Here is an 11,518-nt window from a genome sequence, read left to right as displayed (position 1 = left end):
ACGGTCTGATGTCAGGAGTTCCTTGATTTTCTCGAATGCAGCATTTTGTTCATGCTGCCACACCCAAGTCGCAGACTTGTTTAGAAGTGCTCTGATGGGAACTGTGACCTCTGAGATGCAAGGCAAAAACCGGGCAAGATGGCTCACCATTCCAAGCAGTCGCCGGACACCTGCGATGTCGGTTAGAGCCTCCGTGGCTTTGATTGCTTCGACCTTGTCTGGACTTGGCCTGATGCCTTGTGCTGAAACGATGACTCCTAGGAAGGAGACTTCGGAGACACCAAAACGACACTTGTCTTGGTTCAACGTGATGCCAGCTTTTGCAAGGCGAGACAGCACCTGGCTCAGTCTGGCATCGTGCTCCTCGCGGGTGCGCCCAAAGACCAGAATGTCGTCTATCATATTGGCGACTCCTTCCTGGCCCTCCAGGATCCTGGCCATCTGTTTTTGGAAGTACTCCGGCGCGGAAGTGATGCCAAAGGGGAGCCGGCAGAAGCAGTATCGGCCAAATGGGGTGATGAACGTCGCGAGCTCTTGGGAGTCTGCAGATAGTTTAACCTGATGAAAACTGGCCGTTGCATCCAGCTAGGAGAAAACTGTTGCGTCGCCAAGGAGGCCAAGGACTTGCTCTACAGTTGGTAGGATGTGGCGTTCCCGAAGGACAACCTTGTTCAGCTGAGTCAAGTCAACGCACAGCCGGTAGGAACCATCGGCTTTCCGTACTACAACGAGACCAGAGCGCCACGGGGTTGGGTTGTCGACCCTGCGGATCACGCCTCCTTCCTCCAGTTTGTCAAGCTCGTGACGGACGACCTCGCGTAGCGGGATGGGAATCCTGCGAGGCACACTTAGGGAGAAGGGTACGGCGTCAGGTCTCAGAAGGATAGTGTACTCGTCCTTGAGGGTGCCCAATCCCTGGAAGAGCTCAGCACGCAATGTTGCTTTTGGAGTCTGAAGTTCGTCGAGAAACTTTACAACTTCCAGAGCTTGAAGCGCCGGCAGTCCAAGAAGAGGTACGGTGAGAGACTGGATCACGTACAAGCGCTGAGAGCTCATTTTCCCGTGCCACCGAAGTCTCGCCATGTACGAACCAAACACGCGCAGCGGCTGCCCGCCAGGTCCGGTGAGCAGGCTGTTGACGGGGTCGAGCTTGGCCGGCAATGCAGGGAAGTCGCTCGGAACGGCGGACACCTCGGCTCCGGAATCGACCTTGAACTGCGCTGTGTAGTTGTCAACGGTGATGTCGACGAACTTTGCCGCGGCGGGCGTCCCGACAGCGTGTAGCTGAATGGAGCCGAGCTTCTGTTTTGCCTGCCGCGCGCGGCACACTTCCGCAAAGTGTCCTTTCTTTTTGCAGAAGTTGCAGACGGAGTTTCGAGCAGGGCAGTTAGAACGTGGATGTGGCGCGCGGCCGCAGAATTCACATGTTGACGGCTGGCAGGAGCGCTCTGCTTTCCGCGGGGGCGAAGGCCGCTTATCGTAGTTGCGGCGGCGAGAGGCGAACTTCTTATCTCGTACGGCGTCGAGGTGTAGCTCGCGGGAGTGCTCTGCGCAGTTTTGAGGCAACGTTTTTTCTTTGTCGGCGTCTTCTGATTGACGGGCCTGCATCCATGCTTCTTTGAGCGTCAACTTCGCGTTCCGGCAAAGCTGGTCCGAAAGGCGCGAGTCGCGGAGGCCGACGACGAATCTATCGCGTACAAGCCTTTGCTCCACCTCAGCTGACGGATAGTTGCACCGCTTCACCATTCTACACAGTTCGGCGTAGTAGGCGTCGACGCTCTCGTCGGGTAACTGAACACGCCGGTGAAAACGCGACGACTCGTACAGTTCATTCGCCGGATGCACGAAGTGGTCGGTGAAGCTGGCGGCAACCGCTTGAAATGAGGCGAGTGATGCGGTGCGAGCGAGAACTTCTCAAGAAGTGGGCGGGCCTCCGGCCCCATGCAGTACAACAACAAGCGTACCTGCATGTCGCCGGATGCTTGAGTCAGGCCGGAAACGACGACGTAGTCTTCGTAGCGGCTGAACCATGCTGGCCAGGTTCCCGGGTTCACAAAGTCGAACGGTGCGGGCGGCTGGAGGTTGACGCTGAGCTGTTTCGGCGCCACTCCGTCGAGGACCATCGTCGTGCGGTACGGGCGAGTTCGGGATGAGGGGGCGTTACGCAGCCACTTCTGACACCATGTCTTGTGGCTGGTGCCGCGCCAGCGTGGCGGAGCACGAGCGGAGAGAGACGATACGCACGACAGCTGCTTAGCTAACGAAAAGGGCCTCCCACTTTATTCGGGGCAGAATATATACAATCTCCGGGGCGCCACCTGCTAGTGGCAGCCGAACTAAATGACTGAAGGGTGGCGACCTCTACAATGAATTGGGGATGTTAGACTCCACATTCCTATGATTGCATCCGTTTAGTTTGCTCTGCCAATATTTTAGTATGAACATACACTACCTGGCCCACCTTTCAACCCTTCTGTTTCTTTCTCACCATTTTGAGCGGAAGCTGCTATGAAATCACAACACGGGTCACGCGCAGCGCTGTATTTGTCCACCGCCGCGGCCGCAAGTGTCCGTAACCACTATCACACAAAATCAGAAAAAAAAGTGGCTGATGCCTCATACAGTGGGAATCGATTATATGCGAAGCACGAATAAGAAAGGTTAATATGTCACTTAAACTCGGCCCAACTTTACGAGGTGGGGGTGAATGATGCCGTACATGACTTCCGTGTCAAGATTATTGTGTTTGAATGTGTCCTTTACCTTCGTCATCTATTCACGTTAATTGATACCAAATTTTGAATATGTGGAGCTAGCAAAACGGCCATGAGCACGCTATAAGCGTGCTATGTTGTCATGTTCTCGGATGAAACGCGTGTCAGGATTATCATGTTTGCACCAGTCACATATTTCATCATTTATTGACGTCCCATAACACCAAATTCGGTATATGTGTAGCTAGCAAAACAGCCGCAAGCAGATCATAAAGGGCACAATATACTCTAATGTAGCGTCGGCGCGTATGTCTGCTGGGCGCAGCGACGCTACGTTAGCAAAACACGAGCACTCTACACTCTAAATAATATCGAGTAAAAAGGTTGTCTTCTTGTCCCACAACAATAATCGTCATCAGACTTGCGTGCGCTTCCTTTCTTGAAAACTCGGCGCTGGCCACTTTCCTATCAAGAATGCAACGTAACCCTTATAATGGGCATGTCGATCGTGACCGGAATGTACTGGGCGCGGGGCCATAGCGCAAGGATGGAACGCAATATAGATGACAATTATTGCTGTCGGACAAAAAGACACCCTTTTTTACTAGCTCTTTTTTTAGAGTGTATAGACTAACGCCAGGCGCGACCGACGCGACCAGCGTCTGTCGGCGCGGCCCAACGGCAACCGGCGCGAAATTCGCGCCGATGTGTTACCCAGAAAACACCGCGTTTCCCTCTTTTCGTAAAAGAGGGACACCAGACGCGCTGAAACACGCATGCGTCAAAACAACGCAGTGCGGTGCGTGCCTGCGAGTATATGATAAGACAGGTGCCTGGCGTGGCGATGCCAGCGAGCACGCGCACCGCGTCCCGTTGAAATGTCTTGGCGCCTTGACTGTAGCATGTAGGCACGTTCACACATAACACGCACCTCATGATTATCATGTTTGCACCAGTCAGATACCTTCGTCAATGATTGACGTCACGTAATACCAAATTTCGCATATTTGTGAAGCTAGCCAAACGGCCACCAGCGCATCATGAGCGCGGCTTGTAGTAATGTTGTTACATGACACACATTTAATGATTATAATGTTTGCACCAGTCACATATCTTTGCCAATTATTCACGTACCGTTATACCAAATTTGGTATATGTGACGCTAGCGAAACGGCCGCGAGCGCATCGTGAGAGTGGCGTGTAGTCATGTTGTTACAAGACACTCATGTCATGATTTTCGTGTTCAGGTCTGTCGCTTGTGTTCACCATGAAATCATGTCATACCATACCACTTTTGCAACATGCCATGTGAACGAAACCACCCCAAGAGCTGCAGGACCTTCGAATGTAAATCAAGACACACAAGATATACATCATGATATTGATGTCATGACTAGTCAGATATGTTCTTCATACAGTAAGGTTATGGCATACCGTTGCATGAGTGGGAATGGAGGCACTGCAGCCGCCAACATGTTTGAAACACTTTTCCGTTTCTGAGTGCACCTGTTCATCAGTTTCTTCGTGTGGGACAACCTCACCATGCCCCGCCGCGGTGGTCTAGTGGCTAAGCTACTCGGCTGCTGACCCGCAGGGCGCGGGTTCGAATCCCGGCGGCGGCGGCTGCATTTCCGATGGCGGCGGAAATGTTGTAGGCCCGTGTGCTCAGATTTGGGTGCACGTTAAAGAACCCCAGGTGGTCTAAATTTCCGGAGCCCTCCACTACGGCGTCTCTCATAATCATATAGTGGTTTTGGGACGTTAAACCCCACATATCAATCAATGGGACAACCTCACCGACACTGCGCAAGTACTGGTAAATCCCGGCAGCTAATGACGGAAGCATCGACCCGCTGAGCCGAATGACGGGGCCCATGTTTCGCTGTGAAGCTACTGAGACATTCCGTGCGAACAGGCCGCGTATTACTGCTGTGCTGTTATTCCCAGCTATCAAGTCAACCGATGCCTCGTCATCGGCAAGCCGTAAAGGCTGCTGGAAAAGCTTGCAAAGATTTAGTGGGAATGGAGGCACTGCAGCTGTCAACATGATTGAAACACCTTTCTGTTTCTGGGTGCGGATGAGTACAGCGCCGCAACTTCACTGTAAAATGTCAAACAATCGTTGACTGCTAGTGCTTCCAGGCCCCCAAATATTGTTTCAACTAACATGTGAGTGTGTGTTTATCGCCAAGTCGTTATTCATGTCTGGTGACGTAGAGCTAAGCCCTGGGCCCCTCAGAGACGATCCTAACAAGGAACTACTACAGCTTGTTAAATCACTTCACGATAAGTTTGATGCGAAACTTGAAGTAGTCGTGTCTGGCCTGGGTGAAGTAAAAGAAGCTCAATTTTCGATCGAGCAGCAAATCGCTGATATCGATAATAGGCTCTCTGCCGTTGAACATTGCCTACGATCATCTGAGGTTCAACAAGTGGACCCCGTAGCGCCTCATTAGGCTGCACTGAACCAACGGCTAGATGAATTTGAAGTCCGTTCGCGTCGAGAAAATTTAATATTTTACGGCATAGCTGACACCGATTCAGAAACTTGGGCACAATCGGAAGAAAAAGTCTGCTTAATAATAAATTCAGCATTAAGCCTGAACCTAAACAACAGTGATTACCGGATTTCCCGGGCCCACAGACTTCGCCATTTTGTCACTAAAAAATCCCAGACCTGTTATTGTTCGGTTTTTAATTTGTAAACTAAGAGAAGCGATACTGTCTTCCAAAAGTAACTTAAAAGCAACTGGTGTTTCCGTAAGCGAAGATTTTTGTAAGGCAGCCAGACCAGTCAGAACAAAGCTGTACGATTTTGGCAGGATAAGCGGCGAATTTTTTTCTGTGAGGTACAACAAGTTATACATGAACAAAAAGTGTTACGTCTACTCCCCCGACAACGACAGTGTCTGGGAATTGCATTTTGGCAATGCTCCAAGTAACACGTAACTATCGTCTCGTGCTGCAAACTGCCATTCTGGTGGTTCTTTTTTTGTTGTTGTCAAATGTACGCAGTTTAATGAATAAACGTGACGCTCTAGCCCATATTCTTGATTAATGTGACGCTGACGTGATTGCATTGACAGAGACCTGGTTGACCGATAAAAGTTTTATCGAGGAGTTCTGTCAGTGCGAGAATAATTATGTTGTGTACCTTCAAGACTGTGATGTGAAACTGGGTGGTGGCGTGCTGATAGCCGTCACCGATAATGTAGCGTCTGCTAGGATTTCATTTACGACATCCTTGAAATCAATATGTGTACGTGCTGTCTTAAATTAAAAAAAAATATATTTCTCTGTGCTTGTTACCGTCCGCCAAATGCACCAACTGCTTACTGCGATGAACTTCATGACGTTCCTAATTTTCTTGTCTCGAAATTTCCCCACTCTTCTTTGCTTCTCCTGGGTGATTTTAATTTTCCTTACATGAATTGGGCTTCGCAATATTCCTCTGTTGTTGCTTCGTCTACTGAAAGCGACTCTTTCATTACCTTGTGCTTAAAGTTTAATCTTACGCAACTTGTTTCTGGACCTGATAGAACTAGCTCTACTTCGCCGAATTCTCTCGACCTCGTACTCGTCAACAACCCTAACTTAGTACACTCAATAACTTGTTTACCCGGAATAAGCGATCACTGTCTTTTACATTTTTTTGTAAAGGGCTACGTCATACGCAAAAAAAGCACTCCAAAATTGATCAGAAATTATGCGAGAGGTGATTACACAGCAATTATATTGAGCTTGCACTGTTGATTGAAGAGTGCATGCCAAAATTTTCAGCAGTACTGTAGAGGATAATTGGAATTTGTTCAAAAATAAAGCCACATCACTTGTTGCTAAATAAATTTCACTGCGCAGGCTTCCCTAAAAAAACGTTTTCCTGGGTTTTCGAAGACACTAAAAAGATTATCAAACATCAAAAAACGCCTCTTTTGCCTTGCGAAATGCATTCAAACATCTATTCAATGGAAATAATATTTTCATGCACTGCGTGTATATTGCATCGCGTTAAAAGAGCCAAAAGCCGTATTTTTTTTGTTTTGTACCATCACTTCTGTCTACTAATTCATCAAAATTTTGGAGCACTATTCAAATAAAAAAGAAAACTAGCATATCTTTTACAGCTTCTGATGGCTGCGCTATGAGCAATGAAGAATGTTACATGGTGCTAAATGACACTTTTGTAAAATCGTTTTCTGATAGCTATATTGACAAAGAGCCGCACTTTTACAAAAACAATTGTTTCCCCATAAATCCACTTCTAGGTATTTTTGGGGATATTTTGAAACTATTTCATTTTTAAAAACCATTGTCTTCCTGTGAGGCTGATGACATTATTTCCAAGTTCTTTAAAAATACTGCTGTGTACTCCTCTGTATTTATTATGTACATTTCACCCAGTTTATTGAGTGCTCGTCTGTGCCTACAGATTAGAAGGTGGCGAAGATGGGGCCTCTGTTTAAATCAGGTGACCCGCATTCTCCTCTCAATTTCAGAACCATTCGCTCACTAGCATTTTTCGCAAAATCCTCGAACATGTCATATTTACTAACCTCGTTTCATTTCTTGAATCCAATGCATTTTTCACTTCAATTCAGTTCAATTCAGCATGGGTTTCTTAAGAACTATTTCTGCGAAACACAACTTGTATCGTTTATGCATAATATTTCATCCTTCTTAGACAAAGGACTGTATTTTGTAGATTTTCCTAAGGCTTTTGACAAGGTGTCTTACTCATTACTACTTCTTAAACTTAGTACTCTTAATATTAATCCTAACATAATGAAGTGGATATAATGTTTTCTAGCTAACCGTACTTAATTTGTAACCGCTAATGACGCCGTATCGTCCCACTGTGACGTTTAGTCTGGCGTTCTTCAAGGCTCTGTTTTGGGTCCCTTGCTATTTCTAATATATATTAGTGACTTACCTACCGTTATAATAGTTCTATTAAACTTTTCGCTGATGAATGTGTTGTATACCATGAAATAAATAGTCTGGATAATAAGCTCGATCTTCAGTCTGATCTAGATAACATATCAAAGTGGTGCTCACAATAGCTAATGGTAATAATGCGACGAAATGCAAGAATAAGGCTGTTTCACGTCGCTCTGCTGCATCCATTCCTCTCAGCTATGCTATCAATAACATCAACCTTGAATACGTAACCTCGTATAAGTATCTCGGAATTCACATAACGAATAACCTTTCTTGGCATGCACACATTCATTGCATCACTAACAATGCCAATAAATCACTCGGGTACATACGCAGAAATTTTATAATGTCTCACGGCATTTAAAATTGCAACTTTACACACACTCCTTAAACCAAAACTCGAGTATGCCTCTTGTGTTTGTGACCCCGATCTAAAACATTAAAAATCATTATTGAGTCCGTTCAAAATCAATCAGTATGTTTAAATAGGTCTAACTATTCCCGCTCAGCTAGTGTTTCATTAATGAAATCTGATCTCGGACTACTTGATTTGCAGCTTAGAAGAAAAATTTCTCGTCTATGCATTTTCCGAAAAATTCTTCACTCGAAGAATTCAATTAAACAGGAGCTCCTATCACAACCGTCATACATATAGTCACGTCTTGACCATGAGCATAAAGTTCTCACTCGCCTCTGTCGCACCAATGTTTTTATCGAATCCTTTCTGCAAAAAAACTAGTGCCGAGTGGAACCGCCTTCCTTCCTCCATCGCCTGCACTGAAGACGCATAATCATTCGAAACTGCACTGACAGAATATTTTATGCGCCCTAAATAACTTTTTGTTGATAAACATGTATTTTCAGTGACTTGTATGTTAGGGGCGAAGCTCCTCATAGCGGTACACGGTCGTCCCTCGTAGTCGTAGTGTGTAACGATTGTTACATTTTGACCTCCAAGGTGGTGCCAGTGGGAGATTTCTTCTGTGCGTTGTTGAACAATAAAAAATAGTGCACAATGTACATGCCAATGGCTGCTAATAGGCAATGAGAGACAGGAGCATTCGGGTTTTAGTTAACGCGCACGCTGTGATTCCCATTAGCAGACATTGGCATGTACATTGAGCACTATCTGACAAGAAAGGGTTGCTACGTTATACTCGCTACACTTTAGGGCAAAGTTACCCGAAAAAGCAGTAACAGAGCCCAATAGGCGCGCGCAAAGAATGAATACACCGTTGATGAGCAACCACAGAAGGAAGCGTGCCGCGCGAAACCACTTAGTCTCCAAAGGGATGAACCGCCCGGGGATCGCAGGCAGCGCGAAAAGCGTTGCCAAGGTGACTAGCCCTCCTTCTTCACAGAACACATGTCCTTCTTCTCTGCTGGCTCAGTCTTTCCGGATTCGCTCGCAGGATTTGAACTGGACGGTCGTGCCCTCGCGATCTCCGACACCAGCGTAGCTCCTGCCAACCGGTTCGCCCTCCACGGTCTCCTGACGCTATGTGCTCTCCCAATTTGGTGCCCCGCCCTTGGACTGCTTAGACCGGATCCCCACTTTTCTATCTCCTTCTGTTTTCCGTCGCTTGCCTTTCTATTTCTTCATCTATTTTCCTTCTATTCTTTTTATCCATCCTTCCCCCAACCCCTATAAGGCACTGCACAGTGTTGCCTGAAGGCAGACAGAAATTAGGTGCCTTCATCCTTTTCCTTACGAACCACAGACCAACCAGTCTTTCCCTGTATTTTGCCGGCGACGGTTCGCAGTGCGTCACGCTCGGAGTGCTCGACCACGGCCGCCTGGATTCGATGATCGAAGAATTACGACGTGGTGCTTGTTTTTACGCTTGGATAAGCGTGGGCTGCGGCTTCTGCGTTTCGCGGCACCCATGAAGAATGGAGCAAGCCTCGACACGTCAGCACGCCGTGCTGTATATCTCTGGCTTCAAGATAGTCACGACCAACACACGACTGCAACAGTTGGGGAGGCTAATATAGCGGCCGAGAAGTCAACAGGCCTATCGAATATATACTTCAGTCCGACTCAGGGCAGAAAACAGCGCTGGATTCTAAGGCAAGTAGGTTACCTTTCTGTATTCTACTCTACTTGTCGCGTGTGCGATACGGATCGCCCTTGCCGGCAACGGGCTCGGTCGTGTTGTATGTCGCACGCACGAAATGCATCACGAAGGTCAGCTTCAGCGTCTGCAGTTCACCTGTGCTTTGCGACCACCTGTAAATTGGCCGTCATTGCCATCGGCCTTCCGTACGCTCGCTCATCGAGGGCTCGCCTGTCTTCGCCGCCGCGATGAGCTCCGCGCTGACGATATTGGGTTGAGACCTCGTCGGTGTGTTGGCAGTCGTCGAAAACACGTTGCGGGTTCTCGTAAAGAGCTTGGTTGTAGTATGTCGCACGCTGTAAGCGCACCGGCACGGGCTGGAGGGGCTTTCGTTAGCGTCGGAACTCACTTAAAATCTGTTGATTACAGCCGGTCGCAAGCAGCTCGGCGCCGTCCGCTGGCCGCGCGGCGGCGGACTCACGTTTGCTGCCGCACTCGCTCGAGTTTGTGGAAAAGGGCCGCATTACCGTCAATTTTTTTTGGCGCTACCTCCAAACCAGCTCGGCGCTGTTCTTGGCGGTGGCGAAGCGTACGCTCGCTTTCCTGCTCGAATTTCGCCGGCGGCACACACCCCGCATGCAACGCCGTGTTTGGTCTCGTGTTCGCTTGCTCGAGCTGAACGACGTCGCTCACTTAGGACTCGCCGACTTGTTAGTGGTACGGAGGTTCACGGATTTGTGGCTGCAGCCGCCGCTCCTAAGCTGTTGCGCTACGGGGATCGAAATGAGTCTTTGACGATGTGTGACATCACGGTGAAATTATTGGCATGTCATATCTCACGTATGTTTTCATTTCACCGTGCACGTATTTCTCATATGCATTTGTATTCTTCCTCTGTCACGTGTGACTCACTATTTTACAAACTTATTGTGCAGCCGTGAGCACACAGCGTGCTTAAGACAGTGTGCGCTGGCGTCTGCGATGCCTGTCATCCATCTCTTTCGTCAGAGCATCTTCAGAAGCACTGTGCAAGATGTGAAGGTAAAGTTATTTGTGTGTCATATTTTAACGCTTGTTTTTCTATTGTTCTGCACGCACTTGTCATATGCGTGCATTTTCACGTTCTGTCACGTGTGTCTAACTATTTTTACTATATTATTGCACGTGCAGCCGTGGGAACACAACAAACAGAAGGCTGCGTGGGCTGTCGTCTGCAATGCCTGTCATCTATCGCTTCCATCAGAGGAGCTTCCCAAGGAGCGAACAAGATTTTACAACGAGACTGGACTTGTACACTTCACCATGAATTCACTCAAAAGAATGGAGAAACTTCATGTGTATGTAGAAAAATAAAAGATTTCGATGTCTCGCTCTTGTCGTTCGCGTTTGCCATGAGTACTTTTTCGCGTGTTTTTTTCTGCGCAATTTGTTACTCACTGCGCAGAAAAACAGGCGAAGTGAGTATTAGGCCTGGCGGAAAATAAACAAAAAACAATGCTTGAACTGGGGACAAAAAGTTCATCCGCTTGGAGTATTTGAGTGGATCAAGCGTTCGTCCGAGAGGTGCAACTATGAGGACTAGCGGTTGCCAGGTAAGGTGTAAATGTGGCGAAAACAGTTGCTCTATAAGGTGCAAACGTGCTTTGCACCTTATAGATGTTACTCCTTTGAGGTGAATTATGAAACAAACGGTTACTCACTAAGGTATAAGTGCGAGGAATAAATGTTAGTTCCTTGAGCTCAGTGCTGGGGACTAACTGATAGACCCGGTGCCGTTAGTCCTTAAAAAGATTAATGGTTGTGGCAGCC

The 11,518-nt window shown here is 47.7% G+C and overlaps 1 pseudogene; it reads right to left on the bottom strand.

The window, feature by feature from the left end:
• Positions 1-322: 322 nt before the first annotated feature.
• Positions 323-2,123, bottom strand: LOC142768339 (uncharacterized; annotated as a pseudogene).
• Positions 2,124-11,518: the final 9,395 nt, after the last annotated feature.

This window comes from Rhipicephalus microplus, chromosome 8 (assembly GCF_043290135.1).
Source record: "Rhipicephalus microplus isolate Deutch F79 chromosome 8, USDA_Rmic, whole genome shotgun sequence".
NCBI lineage: Eukaryota > Metazoa > Arthropoda > Arachnida > Ixodida > Ixodidae > Rhipicephalus > Rhipicephalus microplus.
This window is presented reverse-complemented; position numbering and strand designations above follow the sequence as displayed.